The following is an 11,404-nucleotide window of genomic DNA, read 5'->3' on the forward strand; positions in this document are numbered from 1 at the left end:
CTTAAAGACCAACTAAGTTTTTATTTTGGTATGAGCTTTCGTGTGCATGCACACTTCTTCAGATACAGTCGCGTAATAAAAAAAAGTGTGCCTGGAATCTGTATCTGAAGAAGTGTGCATGCACACGAAAGCTCATACCAAAATAAAAACTTAGTTGGTCTTTAAGGTGCTACTGAAGGAATTTTTTTATTTTACTTCGACCCAGACCAACACGGCTACCTACCTGTAACCAGTACATATATTTCTGTTAGTCATTCATTCATCCTTCACACAATGCATTGGCCTGTTACTTTCCTGACTGCAAATAATAAAATAAAATAAATTATTCAAAAGACTGGATTTATTGCACTAGGGAGCAAGAAGCCTTTCATCCACTTTTAGTGGCACAATCTAAATTCCTGGTATGCACTTGAATCCCTCCTGCAAAACACCATAGTTCAGGGTAGATAAAAGAAAGTTATCCTTCAGGCAGCTCAACTGTGGAACTCATCCAAACTGGAGGCAGTGATGGCCATCAATCTACAAGGCTTTTAAGGAAGAATAGACAAATTCATGGAGGAGAGGGCTATTGAGGGCTACTAGCCGTTGAGGAAGAAATACTTCTGAATACCAATTGCTGGAAACCCCAGGAGGGGTGAGTGCTCTTGTGCTCTGGTCCTGCTTGCAATTGATTTGGCCACTGTGAGAATAGGATGCTGGACTGGATTTGCCACTGACCTGATCCAGTAGGCTCTTCTTATTTGCATATATTCTGGAGTCATGTGGTTTAGAAAAGTAGTGGAACTTTTTTCCTTTCCTTGGCTGGCTGCTCTTGCCTCTCCTACTGGCAATACTGGCTTCACTTCTTAATCCAGCACAAGGAAAAGATTACTCATTAACACTCATTAAAGTGACCACAGAACACACACACACCCCAAAAAGCTCAGAAATAGGCACAGATGGTTCTGCTGGCAAGAACGGGAAAGATCCAGTTTGCAAGGAGGAACTTTGATTTGAGGGTTAATAGAGGAAGCTACAGGTAGCTTGGGGGGGGGGTAGGTCTCGCAACAACCGTTAAGCATAGCGCACCTGTGAATAGCAACGCTGGAGACAAAACAGTTGGGAGGGGCTGCAGATTTCATGTCCCTCCAGTTGAGGGCTTCCCAGCGATCTGGCTGGACACTATTTGAAACTAGAACTTGATTTGTTCCAGGAGGGTGGGTGTCTCCTTTAAAACCTTGGAGCAATGGACAGCTGAAACTTGCCCATAGCAGAATAGCAATGGGACTCTTCTAGTAGACTTCCTTTGAAGCGATTTCTTGGACTTTTATAATGGGGGTGGGACACCTCAGGCCATGGGGTCTGAGGAGCCACTGCCAGCCAGGGTTGACAATATTGAATGCAGTAGACCAGGCATCCCCAAACTTCGGCCCTCCAGATGTTTTGGACAACAATTCCCATCATCCCTGACCACTGGCCCTGTTAGCTAGGGATCATGGGAGTTGTAGGCCAAAACATCTGGAGGGCCGCAGTTTGGGGATGCCTGCAGTAGACTAATCTGACCTTGTATCAGGCAGGTAGGTAGCCGTGTTGGTCTGAGTCGAAGCAAAATAAAAAAATTCCTTCAGTAGCACCTTAAAGACCAACTAAGTTTATATTTTGGTATGAGCTTTCGTGTGCATGCACACGTGTATCTGAAGAAGTGTGCATGCACACGAAAGCTCATACCAAAATATAAACTTAGTTGGTCTTTAAGGTGCTACTGAAGGAATTTTTTTATCTTGTATCAGGCAGCTTTACATGTTCCTATGATGCTGAGTCTTGCTTGCCTGACAGGAGGATATTAAGTATGTAAGTGTGTGCAGAAGCTACTTAATAATAATAATAATAATAATAATAATAATAATAATAATAATAATATTTATACCCCGCCCATCTGGCTGGGTTTCCGCAGCCACTCTGGGAGGCTCCCAACTGAAGACTAAAAACAGAATAAAACTTCAAACATTAAAAACTAACCCTAAACAAGGCAGGAAGCAAAGGAAATCCATCATCAAGGAGGTGGCATTTGCTACCAAGAAGCATCCACCTCTGCAGGGCTTTTCATAGGGCAGGGGAAGTGGGTAATCTTTACACAGTAACATCCTGTGAAGCGGAAATGCTGGTTTGCATTTTGCATATACCAAAAAAGGAAAAAAGAAAGAAAAAAGGTAGCATTTATTTTTCTGTCCATTCCATTCAGTCCAGGCCAAACTCATTGTTAACTTCAGAGAGTCGCTGACGTCACAACGTTTCATTTCTACCCCAGGTTCTCCCAGCCAAACCAAACAGTAATGAACTGTCTCATCTAGTCTAAACATTTGTTAAGGGCTACCTGTTCAAGCGACGATAGAATGAAAGCGTAAAAGGATGCTGGTGCATTAGGATGACAAACTGTCACTGCAATAGATGGATGACTGGGATGATGAGAATCTTTTGCAAAATGATAACATATTGATCCTGCAGAGATAGATGGGTGGAGAGGGTATAAAGGAGGGTCCAAGCACTCAGGCTGCTGCGAGATCCTCACAGTTTGGCCAAGCTGCAAAAGGGGACAATGAAGATGGAGTTCCAGATTCTGGCGTATGTCATGGTAGCACTTTCATCTATCTGCTGCGTAGCAGCCTATCCTGTTTACCCAGACATTGAGGCCATGCAAGGTAAGGAACAATCTTGATTATGATTTGGAGTGGAAGTTGGTCAGTGCTGTTGTGATGGTTTCATGCTAGGCTACAAATGCATGTCAACATAAGCAGAGCATTGCTAGATCAGACCAAGGCCCATCTTGGCCTTCCCTAATCTGGTGCCTTCCATCAGGCTGTAACTCTCTTCAGTCCTTCTTTACATGGTCAATGGGAGTTGTAGTCCAAAAGTCCAATGGTTGTACTCCAATGGTCAGGGATGAGGGGAGTTGTAGTCCTTCTGGAGAGCACCAGATTAAGGAACTTCTGGTGCATCTGCCCTGCTTCCCATAGTAGGAAAGTTACAAGCACACTTTTTTTTTTATGTTCTGCCCAGATTTTGTACCTACGGATTTTAACTTGGTGGATAACGCTGTTGGATTCATACCTGATGATGCAGCTTCTTTTGGACTTCGTCCATCCCGGAATCTGAATGCAGCTCACTCTGCCCTGGAAGAAGGAATTAATCAGGTCCAGAAAAGTAGACAATGGAATGGTTAGTGTGGGTACATGATTTGGGGCACTTCCTGATGGGCTGTTCATTCACACAAAATTTGGTTATCACCCCACACTTTTCTAGTGCAATTACCCCATCACTTTTCTAACCACAGGGAGTCCAATAAGAAAAGTGACAGATAATGGTAATGGAAGGGCAGGATCACATCTACTAGCTGGCATCGTCGTATAACCTCTGCACAAATGTATCTGCATGAATGCTAAATAATCAACTGGTCTGAAAGCCCCCTTAAAATCCCCTCTTTTACTGTACCCCCCCTCCCCATTAGCTCTTCATCATATCAATGAATTCTGGAATTAGGCTAGTAAGATGCTCCCTTACTTCTTTTTTATTTGCTATCTTTGTTATCTTTTGCTATTTTTATTATTTTTCCAAATTATTACAAATCAAACCAATTTAATTTAATTTAATACAGTTTCTTAAAATCAGGTTTCTGGCTCCTGTTCCAAATGCATGACCACCATCGTTTCCTCACATTGCCGCATGGTTTCTTATTTAGAGTCCTGTTGACACGCTTCACTTGCAGTTAAACCATTATTCTAGCTGGTCTCTTTTTTCAACTTACGAAAAGCACCTACGTTGCATCTTATAAATAAGTAACCCATTTCACGTGTGTAGTCCTTCATATATGTTGTTGTTCCAAACCTGTGAGCGTTTATTACTGTCTTCCATTGTTCAGTTCTTTGCAGATGGTACAATGTCACATTCCATTCCTTCCGCTGTTCGCCGACTAGCATACGAGCTGCAGCCATAAATAACTCACAGAATGCATATCCACTTAGGATTTGTTCAGAAAGAATGGGTGCATCATAGAATTATAGATTCCAATGCTTATCCTAGTTACCTGGGGGATTAACTGTTAGACCTGATAGGCCCTGCCCCTTCATTGTTTGTGATGTCCAGGATGTGTTCATGAAGGCCACACCTGTCTTCTCAGCAAATGATGCTCATTACAATTCACAGTTTTGGACTGAGATTAGTTCCTCCTTAAAAAGTTGCTTCCAACAGTAGTATGTGCTTGACATTTTCTTCATTTTGCTTTCCAAATGACCAACTGGCATTGCCTGCCTCCCCTTTCTTCCTTTCCCCCCTTTGAAAAATAACTGCGTGGCAAAAGCTCAGTTTCTTTCTGACTGTTCGTGGGGCCATTTCCAGATGTATTTTGTCATTGCAGGAGGCAAGGAGTCACTGCAAGATGACGGTGCCGATAACCTGGTGAGTGTCAAAGGCATGCCCTCCCAACTTTTCACAGATTAATGTAGGACACTCTTGTATACATATAGCATCTCTACCCTCAGCAAATGTGATACTTTGCATGCAAAAGTTCCCAGGTTAAATCCCCAGCACCTCCACACGGGGCTGGGAAAAGCTCCTGTCTTGGAACCTTGGAGATGCACTGCCAGTCAGTACAGACAGTACTAAACTAGATGGACTAATGGTCTAACTCAGTATAAAGCAGCTTCTATGCTGCTAGATGTTCTCTGTACTATCACCCATTTACCTTTTCAGCCTCCAATGCCTATATTCATCCACTCTAGGTCTTTTCTCTGGAACTCCCAAACCTTCGTGTTTTTAATAGAGCATCAGCACGTGGATGGCATTCATTCAGTGCATTTAGCGAGTTCCGTTTCCAAAACGACATGGGTACCAAAACACAACCATCCTTTGCAATAAGCACACCTCTGAATTTTGCAATGCATTTCCCCGGTCAAATATTGTGTACAGAAATGCACAAACCAGGATAAAATGTGCATTAAAATGCATAGATTGTGAAAATAACATACAAAACCACATTCTATGGGGGGGGGATGCTTTGCAAAATCGCATATAAAATGTGTATATTAACAGAACTTGTCAGTAACGTGTTGATTAATTTTCATGAGGATTTAAAAAAAAATCACAAACTGATGTGAAAATGTGGGGGACTGAAATCATAATTGGTGAAACAAGTAATATCAAGAAATCAAAATCGACAGATTTGCCCATCCCTAACCCAGAGAATGAGATTGGTTTTTATTTCTACAGTTCTTATGTGGTCTGTCCCTCCCTTTTCTGACACTCCTTTCTATATCCCTGACATCTGATTGGTAGTATAAAAATGCATGTCAGAGGATGAAACGTAGAATTGTGTATTTTGATAGAAAATGGGTTTAAAACACATATGTAGATATGAGCTTCCCAGGCAGATTTGAAGGGAAAATTGCAATATTATGTGGCACAGGGACAGAACAGTCTTATGAATGAATACACGCAAACCTGACACCAGGGGCGGAGCAAGCGGGGGGTGGGGGGTGGTCCGCCCTGGGCACCGCCCTGAAGGGGGTGTCACTTGGTGCAGTGCCCCCGCTCCTTGCCTCTGCACGGCAGCCTTGGGGGGGACCCCAAAAAAGCTGCAGGCGCGCCGGCCGAGCGATTGGGCACCGCGTGGGTGCCTGCTGGAGGGGGGGGTGGTGGCACTCGGGGTCGTGCCCCTGTCCTGCGATCAGCGCCTGAGCCTGGACACTCCGTTTAGAAGTCACTGGGGGCGCGATCCCCCTCTACCTAGCATGCATGTGCAGCATCCCGCTGCACATGCGTGCTAGGTAGAGGGGGATCGCGCCCCCAGTGACTTCTAAACAGAGCCTAAATGGAGCGTCCAGGCTCTGTTTTGAATTCACGCACGGGGGGGTTGTGATCCCCCTCTACGTAGCGATGCACACGTCATTACGTAGCGATGCCGTGCCCCCCCAGGGGCATGGCAATTTGCCACCCCAGGTGTCGCGGCGCCTCGCTACGCCCCTGCCTGACATGGACTACCAGTGGACTGATTTCTCCATCTTCATTTTTCAGGTAGAGGATATAAAAGCCATTCTGTGGAAGCTGTCAGCAGCAGACAAGTTCCGCAGCCATGCCTTTGTCAAAGCGGACCAGTCTCCTCAGAAGCCGAGCAAGAGAGGTGAGATGCCTCTGGTTCTCAGTAACGTGGTTGAAATGAGAACTCGAGCTGCTTTCTAAAATATGTAGGTGGTAGAATTCTGGATAATGTGCAGGTGTAAGGTCCCTGAGCAGGGGCCTCACAGAATTCTCAAATAGGGTTTTGGAAGAATTTCAGTTCAGTTTTAATTTAAAGGTGAATCTACCTAATTTGCTCTTTTAATAATAATAATCAGTGCTTTATTCTTGGGGGCGGGTGCATACCCCTAAACATTTTGTGAATCTAAGTTTGGCCTCACTGAGGGGCAGTATTTCAATATGAGTAGGAAAATGAGAGTACCCCTAAACATTTTTTAAAGAAAAAAGCACTGATAACAACAACAAATTTCTTAAATTGTTTTTTAAAAAAAAATACGAAAAAATATTGATATAAGCACATACAAAATACAGTAAAAGTAATAAGTTGCTTTCAAGTTTTCCTCCCCATTGTAGCTTCATTTTACTTTTTCTATTTCGGCATGCATTTGTATTGGTTACCCTAATTTGCTCTTTCTGAAACAAATGAGAACCCAGTAACATCTAAAGGACACCGCATGGGCCACCCCTGAGCTAAATGCATAGGGGAAAACAAGATGAATGTTATTTACACAATAGTGATTTTAAACAAACAAACAAACAAATAACAGATTGAGGGGTATGTGGGATCTGGACTGGGGCAAAGGCTAGGGATAGGGAAGACATTCATACCTCTCTGAATATTGTTGTGCAGTTCCCCAGCCAAGTAATGTATAGAAAAATGCATACGGTGGGATAAAATGTGCATCAAATGGGTAGATTGGTGAAAATAATGGATAATAATGCAATTCCATTATGGAAGACCACGTTGCAGAAAGTGTGAAAGGCAAAAACTGCATGCAAAAATGTGTACAATATTAAAAGAAATTTGCACTAAAATACTGATAAATTTACATGAGGAGTTTCTTTTTAAAAAAACAAACAAACACCAAGTGATATGGAAATGTGGAGTCTGGAAAAATGAGAAACAGAGAGAAACTGAAACTGACAGCTCTGCCCATACTAACAAAAGCTTAAAGCCTCTCCCCACCCTGAGGCCGTGATACCAACCATCCCCAAATCCACAACTCGCCACACACTTTTATATGAACACTGTCACATCCAGTGAGCAGTTAGTGAAGTGTTTTCCTGGTGCTATGTACTGTATTAGGCCTGTGCTGTTCATTTTTAACCACAGGCTTAGCCACACCTCCCCACTTCTTTAGGTCAATTTGTAGTTGGTAGACAACTTAGTGCATCCCAAAATTAGAGCATTGTTTCCTGCCATTAATTGTGGTGACTTCTTCCTTCCTGCCCTCCCTTTCCCTTTTCTTTGCCAGCTTGTTTCTGGAAGTACTGTGTTACCAACTGAAGGCAAGGATCCGACTGATCTTCTCTGCACATGTGTGCCCGTCTCCCCAAATGCCTCCCAGAGACTGTCTTCAAACCCAGTCTGTCCGGAATGTGGGCTCCTTGCTTACACCTGCGCTTCAATGCATCAGTTAACCTTGAATCATGCCATGCCATTTTGGTTATGCAGAAGAATTTGCTTTGCCTTGCAGATAGAATCCTTCATATCACCACAACAGCCCCATGGTGGAGAACAGAAACCACTTCTGATACAGCTGCTGGCTTTGTTCATGGCATAGCAGATAAGGAAAAGAGAGAGCTCAAGGAAAGAGCTTGCACCTTCGTTAAACTGGGTGGGGTAGCTGTGGAAGAGTCTGTTCTTGCATATATTAGTGAAAATAAAATAGGCATAATAAAGGGGGTAGTTGCCTCATATAAAATGTGTATACACAAATGGGCGTATTAGGATCAATTCTCACTAAAATGCTGGTGGGTTTTCATGAGGTCTGTTAAAAAAACGAAAACAAACAATGTGGAAATATGGAGAACTGAACTGAACATTTGGAGGGTGGGGTGAATGAGAAACTGAAATTGATAAGACTCATCCATTCCTAATTGCAAGTGATGGTTTGTTCCCCGAGTGCTGCAAGGTGTCTGCCATAGAATGCTTGCTCACTTGGGGAGCAAGTAAAGTCACAGTCTGTCCCATTTGATCACTGTGGTTAATGATGCCAGGCTATAGGCCCTGCTGTGTAAGGGAGTGAAGATCTCATGCCCTGTTCCCCACCCCCAACAACTGTTTAGACTGGGGTGATTATCCAAAGCAAGACCCCAAACAATAATGATTTTGGACAACATATCCCCTCATCCTGCATCCTTCAGCATTAATATGACCTACTTCATTGACCCCCATGACAGCAAGCCTGTGTTGTTTTTCCTTGTTGTACTGATTAAAATATTTCTGTATTTATTACTGGGATTATTGTCTTTTTGTTTGCATTGCTGTCTGTTTCCATGGTCATGCCTTCAGCTAATTTTGGTTGTGCAATGCTCAATAAAGAACTGGCTGTAATCTAACCTCTGCATAAATTTTGTACAAGCAAATCAGGATGAATGCTCAAATAAACCAGTCATTTATAGGGGCTGTAATGGTGACGCTGGTAATGGTAAGCGTTATTTGGACCACTATATTTATCACAGTGGGGCAGGCCAGTATGAATTATTCTTCACAGAAACAATTGCAAGGCAGTGAACTGACTGTGTGGAACTTCCATCATGCTGCAACATGGCAAAAAGGATCTGGAAAAAAACCTACTAACAACTGTGGCGTCTTAAGTACATGGAGAAGACTGTAGTGGGAATTTCCACAGAACTGTGCTTTAACAGCCAATGAACCGAATGTCAAAATATAAAGAATTTTATGTAGGGGAGGGAAAGGGGTAAGACAAAAACCCTCTTACTCATGCATGCACACATACATACAAACCTGCAAACAAAATAATGTGAGTCTCTGGATGCAAACACATGACATTTTATTTCAGCATCAGTGAAGACTCCATATTTGTTTTTTTCTACATAGCCCCCACACAAACAATCTAGTTCTATGGCATATTTTCTTGCCCCTGGAAATAATAATAATAATAATAATAATAATAATAATAATAATAATAATTTATTACGGTCAAAGACCAGCTCGCATAACACAATAGTGACAGCATTCATAAAGATAAAATATACAATTAGACTAGATTGCAGCAATAGCTCATGAGTTAAAATTGAAATACATACATACATCCGTACGACTGCGATTTGGGCTACCATAAAATTTGATCCTAAGGTGCCCCAAGAGGGGACTTCAGCTTTTCCCTAGTAAGCTGTTTTATTCTAGAGGATGATCTGTGCCTACAAATCTGGGCACAGAATCTGGCTACCAGTCAGGTCGTCTTGTGATCTTTGCCTAAGAGGAGAGAATTAAGTTTAGACTTGTCTGGAAGAACGGCGAGCCTCTTCAGCAAAGGGTTGATGGTTTCTTTACGAATGTCAGCATAGAAAGGACATCTAAAAATATATATGTTTGTGGCTTCCTATTTCCCCTAATGGGCAGGCGCAAAGTCTCTGTGCGTACGCCAACTCTTCCATAGGAGCCTTCCAGAACCGATGAGGGCAAGGCTGAGCTTCTAGTGAGAGTGAAAGCCCTTCTTGCATTTCTGGATGCGAGGAAATAGAGATATGTTGCTGGAGCGGCTGCGTATCTCCCATTTTCTAAGAGTTTATAATCGGGAACCCTTGTATAGTCCTGTTGTCTCTCTCTGTCCATGATTCTTTGCCTAACCACGGATCTAGCTTGGCCCAGGCCCATAGTTATGAGGGTTTGGGGAGCTAGGCCCTGTTTCTGGAGAGTGTTTAGAACTGCTGTCTGCCACCCAGACTGAAACTGGTCGCTCAGAATCAATGGGGCTATTCCTTGGGGGAGCAGTTTCAAAGGTAGCCACTTGCCGTGTATATTGATAGTTACAGGTAGGTAGCCGTGTTGGTCTGGCGTATTTGAAACAAAATATAAAAAAAATTCCTTCCAGTAGCACCTTAGAGACCAACTAAGTTTGTCATTGGTATGAGCTTTTGTGTGCATATATTTCGTGTGTTGATGTTAGACTGATATGAGATTTGACTTTCGTCATCTCTGTTTCTAGTCTGACCCATGCATTTGGAATACATCTGGGAACTTGTAGAATGCCCCTGGAAAGAAACTGGTTTCTTTCTGAAAATAAAAGCTCATTGCACATTGATTCTGCATTCCCAATCATGGTGCCCCTTTGAAAACAGTCCTAGCAATGGGTAGCGTATCCACAACTGCCCATTTATGTTGTGGGTAGGTTTACAACAAAGCTGCCATCACGACTTCCTTCTTAGTTCACTTGACATAGGAGCCAACTCAGGGCCCCCCCAATAAAATATTTGGAACTCCCAAAGTTGATGGGCATTGCCATTCAAATAGTGTCTGTGCATCACATCATGCGATTGAATATGCAGGGCAGAGCTTACTTGGGTCCCCCCCAATATTTTATTCAAGTTGGCTCCCCTCTCACCTCAGGCACGTGCAGGGAAGAATAACCTAATCAAGAGAAGGGTTTTCAAATGTGTATCAAGTAACCACACACACCCTTGTGGACAACAGGATCTAGAATGAATCTAGACTGAAAGCAGCACATTGAGAACAAGCATAAACACAATCCCTGCCCCCTGACTCATGATTTAAAAAGGATGAGGAGGGAAAAGGTTTCATAAGAAAACATATAAGCATGCAGCTCCAACTTTCATCATAAAGCGATACCATCCAGGCACAGTGTTGCCATCTCATTTGCTGTTGCTATTAGTTAGACATTTTGCTAATTAGGAGGGGTAAAGTTAAAGGTAAAGGGACCCCTGACCATTAGGTCCAGTCGTGACCGACTCTGGGGTTGCGGCGCTCATCTCGCGTTATTGGCCGAGGAAGCTGGCGTACAGCTTCCAGGTCATGTGGCCAGCATGACAAAGCCGCTTCTGGCAAACCAGAGCAGCACACAGAAACGCCGTTTCCCTTCCCACTGTTGCGGTACCTATTTATCTACTTCCACTTTGAGGTGCTTTCAAACTGCTAGGTTGGCAGGAGCTGGGACCAAGCAACGGGAGCTCACCCCGTCGCAGGGATTCGAACCGCCGACCTTCTGATCGGCAAGCTCTAGGTACAAACTAATAAAAGTCCTGTGTAATTCTGTCTTCCATCCATGGCCATCTTTACCCGGGGGTACATGGAGGTGCAAGGCACCCTGGCACCAAATTCTGGGGGGGGGGGTGCCAGGTGGGTGACTGGCGCTTGCCGCTGAAACCGCCC

At 43.4% G+C, this 11,404-nt stretch overlaps 1 long non-coding RNA gene across 1 annotated transcript; it reads left to right on the plus strand.

The window, feature by feature from the left end:
• Positions 1-153: 153 nt before the first annotated feature.
• On the plus strand, positions 154-8,596 carry LOC132591489 (uncharacterized). The gene is made up of 5 exons (XR_009556994.1): positions 154-1,556; positions 1,774-3,195; positions 4,391-4,431; positions 6,046-6,151; positions 7,524-8,596. It is a non-coding gene; the product is annotated as an uncharacterized LOC132591489 (long non-coding RNA).
• The last annotated feature ends 2,808 nt before the right edge of the window (positions 8,597-11,404 follow it).

Source organism: Zootoca vivipara, chromosome Z, assembly GCF_963506605.1.
Source record: "Zootoca vivipara chromosome Z, rZooViv1.1, whole genome shotgun sequence".
In the NCBI taxonomy this organism is placed as follows: domain Eukaryota; kingdom Metazoa; phylum Chordata; class Lepidosauria; order Squamata; family Lacertidae; genus Zootoca; species Zootoca vivipara.